The sequence below is a fragment of the Leucopleurus acutus genome (genome assembly GCF_964270905.1).
Source record: "Leucopleurus acutus genome assembly, chromosome: 2".
Taxonomy (NCBI): Eukaryota; Metazoa; Chordata; class Mammalia; order Artiodactyla; family Delphinidae; genus Leucopleurus; species Leucopleurus acutus.
The window spans coordinates 12,021,019-12,037,826 of NC_139143.1; positions in this window are offsets into that span (position 1 = coordinate 12,021,019).

The following is a 16,808-nucleotide window of genomic DNA, read 5'->3' on the forward strand; positions in this document are numbered from 1 at the left end:
AATTCATACTTTTTTATCTGTGAATTTAAATTGCATTTTCGTTTAGATATATGGATGTATCTGTGAAGTGTGGTTATAATATTTATTACTCAGCTCTTGTTTAAATATTTCATAAACATTTCTTGTAATGTAAACAAATGCACCGTCCAGCCCAGCTTTCCTGTTGTGGTCATGAAGTCATTCCTCAAGGCACAGAGTAGGGAACCTATGACATGAATGAAAAGAGTAAGACTGATGATGAAAACATCACACCCACATTCTGTATTCTTAAGCTGTTTGTTTTATTTTATTTTAAAATTTATTTATTTGTTTATTTTTGGCTGCTTTGGGTCGTCGTTGCTTCGTGCGGGCTTTCTCTAGCTGCAGCGAGCGGGGGCTACTCTTCGTTGCGGTGCGCGGGCTTCTCATTGCGGTGGCTTCTCTTGTTGCAGAGCATGGGCTCCAGGCGTGCCAGCTCAGTAGTTGTGGCTCACGGGCTCTAGAGCACAGGCTCAGTAGTTGTGGCTCACGGGCTTCAGTAGTTGTGGCGCACGGGTTTAACTGCTCCGAGGCATGTGGGAGCTTCCCAGATCAGGCTCGAACCCGCGTCCCCTGCACTGGCAGGCAGATTCTTAACCACTGTGCCACTAGGGAAGTCCCTTAAGCTGTTTGTTTTAGATTCCAAAGCATTTTAAGAGAAGTTAGTTTAGACAACAAATACTTATTCAATCTACCATATGTACAGCATAGTTCTTACACCCAGTATCTGGATAGCTGCTTTTCTTTCTTTATTCACCTGCTTTTTTTTTTTACTTTTGCTATTATAGGTAATCCAGTTGAAAATATACACGATTATTTAACACTATCTTTCTGATATCATAATAAATATTCTTTTCATTTAATTCTGACAACACTAGGCTATAGATTATTATTCCCATGTTCTTGGTGGGAAAAAAACAAAGAAACAGAGGCTCAGAGTGGTTTGTCAAATTCCCCAAGATCACAAACCAAGTTAAAAGACCAGGATTCCAACACAAACTTTTCTGCAACGAATCTGTCTTCTTTTCACTGTGCCACTGAGTTTTAAATGAACCATCCTGTTTCTGTATTTAATCTCATTACATGCAAAGGTTTATGGCGAAACAAGAATCTCTTATGAAATTGAGGTCTAAATCATTATAAAACACATACCTTCACAGTACACTGGAGTAATTAAATAAACCAGAATGTATCATCCAAAATCAATCACCCACAAAATGACCAAGCTTATGAAATATAGATCATACATTTAAAAAGACATTTGCTGTAAAAGTCAGAATTTCCACTAAAACTTTTTCCAGAAGCATCTTGGAGGCCCAGATGTCCAGAACCACTGATCCCGGAAACCACCTGAGCAACATGTGTGGTCACCAGTGGCCTCCGAACAGCAACATTCCCTGGAACTTAAGGAAAATGTCAGCAATGCTACTTCTTCTATTGCTCAGCTTGCTCTGCCCTGACTGACTTATGAGAGAGAAGCTCCTACAGCCACAGGTAAGGAAGTACATGACTACGGGTCTATCCTGAGCCTTCTTGTGCCTGGCGTGTGTTGGCACAAAAGTCCAACTGGATAGGATCAAATTATCTTCATTCTAACTGTCTTGGTAACAGTGTCAGTCAATGAGTCCTTTGTATCTCTGAGTCTGCTTTTCCCCTAAAAGTGGGAAGTAATAAGAATGTCTTTCTCTGAATGCCGGGTGTAAGATAACATGAATACAATATAAATAAACCTACTAACCAAATTCTAAAGTCCTGTACAGATTTAAAGGGTAAGGAATCAACATCTTTTTGTATTTTTATTTCTCATATGTTAACCAGTAGTGTCCAACAAGCAATAGACAATATAATCTAGTTTAATTCAGCATTTGTTTGCCAACATATGGGAAAAAATGCAGTCTGTGAACATTTCATTTTTCCTGAATTTGCCTATATGCAAACATTTTTGCTCATTATTGCTTTAGGAATTTGAAGATTTTTAATAAAAATAACTACTCAAAATGTTATTTCGAGCAAAAGTTGAAATATATATATGTAAAATCATATTTTAAAAGACAGGGTATTTGATTTCTTTTTTGATATTTCTAATGTAGGTCTCTAAATTAGGGATTAATTGAACTTAATAAATTCAATGAAACTTGAAATTCTGAAAATTCACAATTTATTGAGTATATGATTTTCCAGGAACATCTCTTATTCCTCTAGCTATTTTGATGATTATCATAAGTTTGATTTGCCTTCCTGTCCCAGGAACCTCAAGTTGATTTTTAGCAAGTTAAATCAGTATTCAAATGATCATTGTCAGCTCAAAAAAAAAAAAAAAAACAAAATGTTGAAATAGCTGGTGGTCTTCTCTGATTTAAATAATGAAGAAAAGTAATTTCCCTCCCGCCTCCCTTTTTTTTGTGACTCTTATCACGATATGAATGTTAGGCAGGAAGTTAGCCGTAAGCAACAAAAGGTGCCCCGTGGGCCGAACGTCCAATAGCCGCCTAATCCCGCCAAGTTATATGCTAACCCCGCCCCAAACATGCCCCCATCAGTACTCCAAAATAGGGCACTGGAAAAATCCCCCACTGGCCGACTGAGGGACTTTCCCCACTCTGGCACATGCGCACACCTCACGCCATCATGTCCTTAGATAACCTTTGGCGGCCACTGGGCTCATTAAATGTTCATAAATATTCTATGAATACATACATCTAATTATAACAGGCAGACTGAATTATGGGAAGTACATGCGCAGCAGAGCCTCTTATATAACCGGCAGCTGTCAATTAAGACTGTCAATAAACGACCTCCTAGATTATACAAAAACCTTGCTTAAAAACTCTACACCCCAGCCTTCTGGGGCCATTGCCTTCCTTGGCCTGGCCCACCTCTCTCTTGAGGTGTTCTCTCCTTATCTTCAATAAACTCTCTTGCAACGGGTAAGACCTCAGATTCTTCTTTGCGTCCTTACCAAGAACCGAGGCCCACGCGAGGGGGTGTCTCCAGACCCTCTTCCTCTAACATGAAGAACTATTTTGGAAGGAACCAGGACCATGCCCCACCCTCTAATCAGATATGTCCCCTTTTTGTAAATGAGTCTCCTTTTGTTATGGAGAATATTTAAGATATCTTCAGCTTGAACAGACCTAGAAAATAAATAATTTGAAACAATTTGAGAACAAAATAACACTATATATATTTGTGAGGTGGGAGTTACAGGATATAGGAATTCAACTGGAAGAAAAGTTGAAAGTTTTGGAACCCTAGTAGAAAATACAACTTTTAAATAACTAACTGGGCCTAAGATTTTTAAGAAGCTACATATAGGTCTCCCAAATCAATGTGACAATTGAAAAGAACATACCAAATAAGTCAACCTTAGAGAAACATAACAACCTCATTCTGCTTTGGTGCCCAGATCATTTAACTGGAGTGATAAACCTTTAGGAAAAATGCATCTTCCCTCTGGCCATAAATAAGGTATTTATAATTTGAAAACTCAGAGTCACGGATGTTAAGCATGTGGTATTCTTTGGCAATAATAGTGCAATCATCTGAAATTTTAAAACCTGAGACTTTACATGTTGCCATGCCCGTTCACCGGGCTACTTCTCTATAACGATCGATGTTCTACTTTCCTTCCCTCTCCATCTATGTCCTCAGAGTTATAGTTCTATCTCCAGGCTTTCCCAGAGATAGAAAGACAAATTATAATTCAATCACCCCCATAATATTCTAATATTTGGAAAATATGCCTTAGCTGAACATTTTTACAGGCATCTCCATTTCTTTTACATGAAGGCAACATTAGCCGTTTTAATGAACTATCAATGGCTGATGAATGAGAATATCCACGTCAGATCATTTGATATTGAGGTCATGCAGCCAAGTGTGGTAAATTAGTACATATAAATGAAATTCAATCCAAAGCAAAAATTCCACACTTGAAATTAATCTCATGTGCTGGCAATCAGACTATTTAATGACTGAAGTACTGTTTCGTTCTATGATTCTACAGTACAACTATCACATAATAACCATACTGCATAACACTTGATTAATTAACTGTCTCTGCAGTATGTACAATAAGTAAAGCACTGTTCAGAGGGTGTAGTGAATTCAAGGATTTCGAGGTAACATAGTGACATATCCACGAGTGTCTAACTTGTCTGTGCCTCCAGTCACCATTATTATGGGCATTAAGCAGTCCTGAAAGGGTTTTCAAAAGTGCAAGAATAAATAAATAGGAAAAAATGAGCCCATAAAAAGGATTTGTAGCAAAAAAACAGGCTACGACACTCTAAGTGCCAGCAGTAATACATTTTAAAATTAACTATATACTACAAAAAAACTGAAATCAATTTAATCATTTTACACAGAACTATTTAAAGAGGTATCTCCCACCTTGTTGATTTTGAAATGTAGCTTTTTTTGCTCTTTTACAGTAACGTGGGCAGGTCCTTTAAAATATATCCATTCCAATCATTACAATGAGAGAAAAAATAAGTAAAAATTTCTCTGTAGAGTGATTATACTCTACACTTACGTAGGTTATATACTTAGTATTTAAGAGATCCAGCATAATTAACATAAAAACTATTATAAAAATAACAATAATAAATGTTTTAAATGCTTCTAGATAAACCACCAATGATGAGTTTGTAATGGGAACAAAAAAATGCCTCAGTTTTTATAGCAAAGAATAAGCCATTAAACTCTTATTTCTAATGTAGTTGGATATTTCTCTCACCATAAGTTGACAAAGTCTTTAATGAAGAAACTGTAATGTAAAAGACAGGGGCTTAACTAGAGAAATATAAGAAATAAAATTATTGCAAAGAAAAAATACCAAACTAAACCGATGGTTTGGAAAATGCATATATGCTTTCAGAAATTAGATCAATAGTGTAAAAGATGTAAACTCTTATCTCAAAGTAATTTTTAAGTTTACTTCCAATTAAATAAGATCTTAACAGAATCTCATTATTATAAACATAACATAATAATTAAAAATATGTTTGGGGAAACAAATGGCTGTGAACAAACCAATCAATTTGAAAATGAGACTAGTTAGTGGGAACTTTCATCAACAGACATTAAAATGTATAAATGGTGGAAAAAATAAAATATCCAGAAACATAGTGTAATAGTTGTGAAAATGGCATTTATAACAAAATTCTCATTTTAAATGATTAAGAGGAAGATGGTTCATACAGCCTGGATCATTTGATTTTCTATTTGGAAAAGGATATTCAATAATTAAATTTATATCTTAAAGCAAAAGCAAAGAAGAAATTAAATTCTAGTCGCTTAGGGAGTTAACACTATCACCAAAAAATAATACAGTGACTAGCCAGAGAGATCCCTTGTGTTAAAAAATTATTCCCCAGGACAGAGCAGTCCAATAGAAAGATAATTCAAGCCACACATGCAAGCATGTATGTAATTTAAAATTTTCCTGTAGCCATATTTTTTAAAAAGGAGAAATAAATTTGAACATATTTTAATTAAACCAGTGTATTGAAAATATTATCATTTCAAATGTAATCAGTAAGAAACATTGTTAATAAAGGAATATTTTATATTACTTTTTGGTACCAAGTTTTGGAAATCGGGTATATATTTTACATTTACACCCATCTCAGTTTGGACCAGCCACATTTCTAGGGGTCAAAATCACACTTTGCCAATGGATACCCTTTTGACAGTGCAGCCCCAAGGTGTGACACTTTCCTACTTCTTATTTTGCCTGAGAGCTTCACCTCTAAAGTGATGTTTTCTAGGTGAGAGACTATCCTGCCATCTTGATTCAACTTTGTTACCTGCACGTTGAAAGTTTTTCTTTATACATTTTCAAGGTCTGTCCTGATGTTCGTACACTGGTTAAAATCTGAACTAATTGCTTAGCAAGACTCCAATTGCTCCCCCTCTGCCATCACCAACCTCCCCACGCTTCCTCCGTTATCCCAAGGTTGACAGCAGCCTCTGCTTTTCCATTTCTGCTTAACTTGGGGGCTCTGACAATTTCTCTTGCTTTCTTGCTAGCTCTGCTTAAAAGGATAGTTGAATAGTTATTTAATTTGTCAGTTTTAAGTGTTTACTAGGGAGCTTTTTTTTTCCATATTGCTGAGTGTGCTGTATTCATGGAAGCCCACAGTACATGTTCTTCACTATTGGTCTCTATACTTTTTCAGACTTCCACCCAGTCACCAGAGTGAACTCTTAAATTATAAACTTTTTAAAATGAAAATGTTAGACATCTCTCTACAGAATAGGGTTATAATTACCCTTTATTTGGCATGTAATTCTGTTCTTAATCCAGTCCTTGACTATTTCTTTATCTTCCTCTTCAAAAGCATTTATTTCACACAGAACTATAAGCTACCTGTATAAGCGTGCTTTCAGTGCAAAGGTGACATGCTTTTTCAGGACTGCAGACTTTTTCTTATGCAGCACTCTCCATTCAGCCTGTGACATTCTTCCATCCTCTAGCCCTTGATTGCCTTCTAAAAAGTAATAACAGTAATTCTCATTCATGAGTCAGATGAAAAATTCTCATATTTGAATTTATTCTTCATCTTCCCATTAGCAAGAGGAACCATTACCTTTTATACCCCAGCTGCAACAAGGTAAATATGCTAAAAAACATTTTTGATATTTTACTGAACTTAATTTTTTATATATCTAATGGATTGTACATTCCAGAAGGCAGAATACATACATATTCATATTCTTTTTTATGAACCTTTAATATGTGCAGTTAGTGACAAGCCTGAAATCAAAGTTTCCAGTACATAACACATTGTATAAGCCCAATAACTGATTGGTTCAGTGAATGAATAATGTGAAAGGTGGTTCTAAATTTAAAGATTCTTTAAAATAAAAAGCTCCTATTTGTAATTATTTGAACCTCATGCAGTCCTTTTTGGTTAGTATTTCCTGAGGGGGGAATAACTTCCAGTGCTGTTAATTTTGTACTGTTGTTGTGTTGGTGTATTTTTTTTTTTTTTTTTTTTTTTTTGCGGTACGCGGGCCTCTCACTGCTGTGGCCCCTCCCGTTGCGCAGCACAGGCTCTGGACGCCAGTGGCCATGGCTCACGGTCCCAGCCACTCCGCGGCATGTGGGATCTTCCTGGACCAGGGCACAAACCCGTGTCCCCTGCATCAGCAGGCGGACTCTCAACCACTGTGCCACCAGGGAAGCCCGTGTTGGTGTATTTTTAAACTGTGTGTTACCTGCAATAAATTATATCAACTGAGAAAGAATATATAGTTGACATATAACATTAGGTTAGTTTCAGGTGTACTGCATAGTGATTGGACATTTGCATATATGATGAAATGATTACTTCCATAACCTCCCATACAAAGTTTTGTTTTGTTTGGTTTGGTTTGGCTGCATCGGGTCTTTTGTTGTGGCATGAGGGATCTTCATCGTGGCATGTGGGATCTTTCTGTTGTGGCGCATGGTCTCTTCGTTGCGGCACACGGGCTTCTCTCTAGTTGTGGCGTGAGCTCCAGGGCGCATGGGCTCTGTAGTTTATAGCATGCAGGCTCTCTAGTTGAGGTGCACTGGCTCAGTAGTTGTGGTACGTGGACATAGTTGCTCCGCAGCATATGGGATCTTAATTCCCTGACTGGGGATCGAACCCACTTCCCATGCATTGGAAGGCAGATTCTTTACCAGTGGACAACAGGGAAGTCCCCATACAATGTTATTGCAATATTATTATTGACCATTTTTCTTAAGCTGTATATTACATCCCCATGGCTTATTTTATAACTAGACGTTTGTACCTCTTAAACTGCTTTAGCTATTACACCTTCCCTACCCTCCTTCCTTCCAGCAACTACCCATTTTTCCTCTGTATCTATGAGTCTTTTAATTTTGTTTTGTTGGTTGGTTTTTTAGATTCCACATATAAGTGAGATCATATGGTATTTGTCTTTCTCTGTCTGACTTCTTTCACTTAACATAATACCCTCTTTATATAGATAAATTTATATATATATATATATACACACACACACACACACACACACACACACACATATATATCACATCTTCTCTTCTATATTCATTCATCTATCCATGAACACTTAGGTTCAGCCTTACATTTAGGTCTTTAATCCATTTTGAGCTTATTTTTGTGTATGGTGTTAGGGGGTGTTCTAATTTCATTCTTTTACATTTAGTTGTCCAGTTTTCCCAGCATCACTTATTGAAGACACTTTGTTTTCTCCACTGTATATTCTTGCCTCCTTTGTCATAGTTGAGGTGGCCATAGATGTGTGGGTTTATCTGAATTCCCCCTACTTGGAAATCCACGAGTGGGTGCCAGGACCCAGTCTGCTGTCCTGGGCACATGCAGGTAGCTGTTAATACTAGGAAATCCACTGTGCCCATTTCTTAAATTGAGTTTTTTTTGGTTTTTTTTATGTTGAGTTGTATGTTTCCTTTGTATACTTTTGGTGGTTCTGTTGGTTTTCTTTTTTGTTTTCTTTTTTAAATTATTTGTATATTTTGGATATTAAACCCTTTTAGAATATAGTTAACCCTCGAATGACACAAGGTTTACGGACACTGACCCTCTGTGAAGTAAGGTATCTGTGTATAACTTTACAGTTGGCCCTCTGTATCCCTGGTTCCACATTCTCTGGTTCAACCAATGCCCGATTGTGTAGTACTGTAGTACAAATTTAGTGAAAAAAATCCATGTGGACCCATAGAGTTTAAACTCATGTTTTTCAAGGGTCAACGATATATCATTTGCAGATATTTTCTCCCATTCATTAGGTTGCCTTTCTGTCTTGTTTATAGTTTCCTTCACTCTGTAAAAGCTTTTTAGTTTGATGTAGTCACATTTTTATTCCCTTGCCAGAAGAGACATATCCAAAAAAAATATTGCTAAGACTGATGTCAAAGACTGTATTGCCTATGTCTTCTTCTAGAATTTTTATGGTTTCAGGCCTTATATTTAAGTCTTTAATCATTTCTGAGCTCTCTATTCTGTTTCATTGATCTATGAATCTGATTTTGTGGGAATATCATACTGTTTTGATTACTTTAGCTTTGTAGTATAGTTTAAAATCAGGGAGTGTGATACCTCCAGCTTTGTTTTTCTTTCTCAAGATTGTTTTGGTTTCTGCATTGTTTAAATTATAGTAAATTTGAAATCATCACAGCTAAAAGTTAACACTATATGAGTGATAGCCCTCATTTTTCTTCTAAATTTGAACATCATCATTCAATCCTTTCAATAGTATTCGCTGGTCATTATATCAGCAACATATGGCTGTTTCCACTGCTACATCTCAGTATCATTCATCTGAGACACTTCATCTTTTAATATTTAATAAAAATTGATAATTTAAACATTCATTTTAAATATAAACTTATATGTCCTTCTCTTAAAGAGCCACCCATACTACCCAACCTAAAAGGGAAGAAGGTGGGAAATGAAATAACTTTCCCAAGAAATTTATTCCCTTGCATTTCATACAAGAAAGCTAATGTATTTAATTTTTTAAATAAAGTATTTTTGGTGGAAAACCACAGTTACTGGAACTGTTGTGTTATTTTTTAAAATTATTTATTTATTTATTTTTGGCTGCATTGGGTCTTCGTTGCTGCGTGCGGGCTTTCTCTAGTTGCAGTGAGTGGGGGCTACTCTTCGTTGTGGTGCACGGGCTTCTCATTACAGTGGCTTTTCTTGTTGTGGAGCATAGGCTCTAGGTGCATGGGCTTCAGTAGCTGTGGCACGTGGACTTCAGTAGTTGTGGCTCATGGGTTTTAGAGCTCAGGCTCAGTAGTTGTGGCGCACAGGCTTCATTGCTTCACAGCTTGTGGGATCTTCCCAGCCCAGGGCTTGAACCCATGTTCCCTGCATTGGCAGGAAGATTCTTAACCACTGCACCACCACCAGGGAAGCCCATGAACCATTGTGTTATTATTAAGCACTACTTTATAAATCTTTTAAAGTAAGTGGTTGCTATATGCTATTTCCTGTAGTGGACAGCCCTCCTCCACTTTGAGGCTACTAAGGTAAAAGACAGGCTGGCGGCATCAATATTTTAAAAAAACATAATAACACTTATGTACTTTTTAAAATAAAATTTAGCCATGCCAAATAATTTTCTGGCTTTTCAGGCTCCATAATGTTTATATAATAATTATACACAGCTTCAATAAATATAAAAGCATATCTTTCTTTAAAAGAAAACTTCTAAACATTAAAACTAATGAAAAAATATTATATTAAATCTTTTAAATGCAGATTATAGTTGTAAAATGCGTGGGATAAAATACTTAAAAGAAGTTTTACTTATTAGGTATAAGGAAGTATTGAGTGTGTTAAATGTGTTGTTTCAATAATATTTATGAAAATTCCGCTATGATCTTCTTGAGTTAAGGAACTCTACACTCTAGTGTGTTAGATTGTCTTGTTTAATTTGGCCAGAAAAATTCTAATAAGTAATAAGATAATTAATAAAATACATCATTTTTATGTTCTCTGTCTCCACAAAACAACTTTACCAGGTAGGCTCTTATCTCCTATACTAAATTCACGGTTTAATAAATACCTCTTTCTAACAAAAATATTCTCATCAATTTACATTATATGTAACTGCTATTTTCTTTTGAAATAGCAAAAATCTAAATCAGGTATACTACTCACAAATACATTCAGTTTCACCAGGAAATTAAAACATATAAGGCAAAATAATAGCAAGGAGGGAATTGCAGAGTGCTGCCCCACTAAAGGAATTCAAATATTGTTTTGTTATTTTTGTTGTTATTAATCAATATTGGACTGGTTAAAAAAAAAGAGAAATAAGGGGGAAAAAACACACAAGTTTCTACTATCCAGCTTACCACATTTCCATCTGTGATGTATTTTCCTAGAAAGAATTTTACAAATTTTAATAGCCTATATTTAGTCTAAAATGATAAAATACTCACTTGCTGTTAACTTAGAAATTCTAACATGTACTTTTTATTCAAAATTTAATTGAATTACTTAAAATTAATTTAGGTAAATATGGAGTGTCAAGGCCTTGATCATTCACTTTCCAGTTTACTGCTTACTATTTTTTTGCATTTGATTCACTTCATATGTTATCAGTATTTATTAAATCACTTATTGATTTATCATATAAATATTTGCTAATATGTGTCAGAGACTGTGTTAGGTGTTGAGCATACAAAGAATTTTTAATCTTATCACTGCTCTTTAGTGTCTCAGTATGGCAAAAAAACACAGAACAGAAAAGGTTGGGTAGAAGGGGCCTTTACTCTTACTTTTGTATCTGTAATGAGAGGGTTAGTGGAATTATACAAATAAAATTTGACCATAATTCATAAATTTTATTTTCTATGCTTTGCTTCCATCCTGTTTACTTTATATAATTTAACATTGGCTGTACTAACCATCTAATTTCATACAGAAAGCTGATGGAGTCTTTTAAACTCTTAAAAATTAAATCATGCAATATCCTCTCAATCAAATATCATAATTAAATTTTATATGTTAAATTCATAGGAAAATAATATGCAGTAAAATAATAATGCATTAAGTATACAAAATAAAACCTCATAATTTGACTTCCAGATTCAATGTTAACATATAAAGAGCTTGGAAGTCATCACTTCTCTCCACAGAGTAAGAAAAAAATGGATCTAACTTAAAATAAGTGACTTTCATTGACTCTGTTAGAGAACTGTGTTTGCAGAACAAACCTCAACCCTCATATCTAGAGAAACAAGTGCATCTAGAGAATAAAAGCCAAGATATTCTTTTCTGGAACAGAAGCTGCTGGAATCAAACTGGTGGGAAGATCTAAATAGTAATTTTGATGAATTACTGGAAGCTGAGTTTAGTCCAGCACAATGTTAAGAATCTCCTGGGGGCATTCTTAGCTTGCCTTCCATTTTTGTAAATTTTACCTTTGGGAACCCCAACTGGTCCTCATAGTGAAGATCAAAAAGGATAACCACCCACGTCTGACAGAGAATGGGGAAGAGAAGTCATCGTGAAATATGCCCAGAGCTTTCTCCAGGTGAAAAGCTTTTACCAGAGCTTATCCCATCTGATGGAAGGGGATTCTGCTTATTCTAGTCCCCAGTAGACTTCTTTTCTTGTGTAAGTGGTGGCAAGAAAGCTATACCACTAAAGAAAAACACTTGTTCACAACCAGATCCAGAGATCCACTAAAAGACTAACGTTTAATCAAAAGATTATAGGAGACTTCCTGGTTGCGAGGTGTTAAGAATCCACCTGCCACTGCAGGGGACACGAGTTCGAGCCCTGGTCTGTGAAGATCCCACATGCTGCGGAGCAACAAAGGCCGAGTGCCCCAGCTACTGAAGCCCGCGCGCCTAGGGTCTGTGCTCTGCAACAAGAGAAGCCACGGCAATGAGAAGCCTGCGCACCGCAACGAAGACCCAACACAGCCAAAAAAAAAAAAAAAAATTATAGAATACTTCTGCTCTTTCTCCCATACTTACCATCACACCAACAGGGCTCCAATATAATAACAGTGGGTCAAGCTGAAATAGCTGCAAGTTGCAGACTCTTTCTGAGAGGAAATACTAAGGGAACAAAGTGAAAAGGGGAGACGAAAACAAGGGAAATAGAGGAATTTGAAGCTTCTGGCATCTACAGCTCCAGCAAACATTAAACAGCCCAACCGGCAGGTTGATGTTGCCAGTTTTCACTAAGGCATATTCACCTCAGTGTCTATTACCCAATACAACATGTCTACATTTCAACAAAAAATTACAAGGCGGGCCAAAGAGAGAAAAAAAAGAGATATTAGAATTTTCTGACTGGGAATTTAAAATAATGATAATTAATACGTTAAAGCTTCTAATGGAAAATGTAGACAGCCTGCAAAAACATATTAGTAATATAAGCAGAGAGAAAAACATTCTAATAAAGTATCAAGGGGAAATGGTTGAAAACAAAAACACCCTGACAGAAATGAGAAATGCCATCGATAAATTTATTAGTAGATTGTACCAGTTGAAAAGAAAAAATCAAAGAATCTATGTGCTTAAAGTTAGGTCAATAAAAATTTCCCTAACTAGAAATCAAAGAGGAAAAGAATGAAAACAATAGCACAACAGAATATCCAAGAACTGTTGTTATGGGCTGAATTGTGTACCCCAAAACCACCAGTACCTCAGAAAGTGACTGTATTTGGAGACAGGAACTTTAAAGAGGTAATTAAATTACAATAAAATGAGAATCATTTTATTCAGTAACTGAGCAGGAACTAAATAGTTTTTTATATGAAATGCAAACTTTACACTCCGCTTATTTCCTCACTGTAATTTTGCTGCAATTTTGCTATAATTCTTTGAGGAAACTTTTTCTAAATTTCACGTACAAGTACGCTAAGTAATCAAAATGACCGTTAGCTACCTTATGCTATTGTAATAGCATATAAAACATAGCGATTATTTTGGCACATAAAATTCTTTTGCTCTATACTGACCTTATATTGCTATAATTTTTGTGTTTAAGTGATTTTTATGAGCATCACCCTACATTTGGGTACCTAGCATCACGTAGCAATTGTTCTAACCTTCCTTTTTATTTATTTATTTATATTTACTTTTTATTTTGTCAAGAGGAAGTTTATTTGAAATTTTTAAAAAAGTCTCTTCTTTACATAAAACTATGTCTGTGCTTTATTAATCCTCTAATGGGGCTTCACATGTAAAATATAAAGGTATTTTTCTCCTATCTCCTACTTGCCAGCCAAATGCTACACTGTCCAAACAGCAGCCACTAGGTCATGTTAACCCTCCTTTTAAAAAACATATTTCTCTTAGTTAAGGTGGTTATAAAGAGGAAGTTAGGACATCCAAATGTGTCTGAATTAAGACTTCTTTTTCCAGGAGTGATAGAACATACTGAGTGATTAGAGAACGTGAAGTTTTAAACCTCTGTAACATATGGTTTGATCAAATATGATTTATACTTATAAAACTAGAACTCCACAGGACTACTACTTATCTACTTTTGCTTATCATGAGCCAAAATTTTGGAAGTATATTCTAATCTTTGGAAATGTTTACCTGATATATTAATATTATTATATTGGACCAGTCTCATTTTCTTAATGGCCTTGATGGCATGCATGCATTTACCTAAAATTGAAAGGTTTAAGTTTGTTTCTGTTCTGTCGATTCAGTTATTGATCCACATGTTCATTTATTCAACAACAACAAAATGCCAAGCACCAACCGTATGCCTGTCCTATTGCTATGTTCTGGGAATGAAAAAGGAAAATGCAGACAGTGTGGTTGAATTCACTAGATATAAGTAATATTCATCCTTTCCTTTTTAAATTATAGTTGATTTACAATATTGTATTAGTTTCAGGTGTACAGCAGTGATTCGGTTATACATATATATATGCATATATATATATGCATATATATATGCATATGTTTATATTCTTTTTTGCTTCTTTTCCACTATAGTTTATTACAAGATATTGAATATAGTTCCCTGTGCTAGACAGTAAATGCTTGTGGTTTATCTATTTTATATATGGTAGTGTGAACCTGTTAATTCCATACTCCCAATTTACCTCTCCCCTCCTTCCCCTTTGGTAACCATAGTTTGTTTTCTATGTCTGTGAGTCTGTATCTGCTTGGTAAATAAGTTCATTTGTACTATTTTTTAGATTCCACATATAAGTGATATCATATAATATTTGCCTTTTCTCTGTCTGACTTACTTCACTTAGTATGATAGTCTAGCCAGAAAAGACAAAAGCTCTAATTCAAAAAGACATGTGGACCCGGATGTTCATTTCAGCACTTATTTACAATAGCCAAGACATGGAAGCAACCTAAGTGTCCATCAACAGATGAAAGGATAAAGATGATGTGGTAAATATATATCCAATGGAATATTACACAATCATAAAAAAGAATGAAATGATGCCATTTGCAGCAATATTCTTTGCTTCTTTTAATATTAGAACTCCTGAGATTTAGCAGGCATTGGCTGCCAGCAAGATAGTACGTTCCTTAGCATTTCTTGGGACTAGTTGTGGTCATGTGACCAAATTCTGGCAAATAAGAGATGAAAAGAAGTAATGTGTCTGGGTCAATCTAACAAGGACAGCTACAAATTTTCAGGGTTCAATGCAAAAGTGAAAATGCGGGGGCCTTTTAAAAAATTAATAATTTCAAGATCATGACAATAGAGCATTAACTCAAGCATGAGGCTCTTCTAAGTCTGGGGTCCTTGGAATCTAACTCAGTGGCACATCCCTGAACCTGATTCTGCATTTTCTTAAAAGAAACATGGTTGAACAGTTTTTTGTACATTTATCCCTTCCTTACTTGCTGGGATACAAAAATTATGTCAGGACCTGGAAGAGCCATGGATCCAAAGATAAAAGCCACGTAATGAGAAATGAAACAGCTACCCATTATTGCTGGGCTAACTATGTATTCCTTCAATATTATGTGAGATAGAAATAGAAATTTTATATCAGCTATTATAAGTTTTAGTCCCTTCATTATAGACAGATGACAAAGTTACATGCAAACATTTTCAAAAGGCCATCTTATAAATTTGACTCTGTTATTTCAATACCCACAGAGTTAATTTTTCATTATCATTATGTTTAATTTCTAGAGTTATAATTTAAAGCTGAATAGATAGATAGAATGTTATTTATTAAGGTGATCTTAAACTGCCTTTAATATAGTTGAGCATATGCCTATTGTACTCTGCTTTATAAGACATGTTTCTCTGATATTTGATTTCATTTAATGAATCATTAATTTCATTAATTAATATTGATGTCAGTTATGTCAAATGTTGATACATATAAAATTTACATACTGTTTCAACTTCAGCTGATTTCATTACTCTCATTGTCATCAATATCAGAAATTATACTGAATATATAGTTTATTCTAGGCAGTTGTGAATCAACTGGGTAGGTGGGAGATGATATAAGGCATTGTCATTCCCTTTGAAGACAGTAACATTAAAATCATGTGACAGGAAATATACATTGTTTCTTATCTACTCATACAGATAGGTGGATGGATGAACGGATAAATAAATGATAGCTAGACAGCAACACAAAGGAAAAAGTACATGGAAATGAGCAAAATTTCAATGTAGCAGTTTATTTTTTAACAATAAGACCATTTCTTCTAACTAAAACTCATGTAAACAGTACAAATTAAAATGATCCTTGCACTCTAGTTTGAAGTATCATGTGGGAAACTAAGCCTTGGTCATTCAACAACACCATTGACCTCTTCAGCAGCACCTGACTGATTTTCATGGACCCCTAAAAACACAAATATACAATATAAAAACTACTATTTTAATAATAAATAGCAGCCAGGAACTCTAATTTTGTGTGTGTGTACGCTAAGCATTTTGTTGCAGTGGGGAAGCCACTTAACTCCTCTGGGACCTGGATTTCTCCCATATAAAGTTACGTCTACTTGTGCTTTAAATTCTTTTTCAACTTTAAAATTTTTATGACCTCATGTGCAAAATGATTCAAATAATAAAGCTCTATTTTGGTGAAAGCTGTTGGAAAATATTGATGGTGATGATGGCTTCTAGCTGAGCCTTGAAATAAGAGTAGGATCTTAATAAATTAAGAGAGTTTGAGAGGACATTCCAGATAAAGCAAATGACGTATAATTTAGGAATGAAAATGCATGTGCTGGTAACAAGAAATATATGTGTTTATCATTGCTTGAAAGTTTAATTTTCACCTTTGATCCAAACACTTTGATTTTAGAA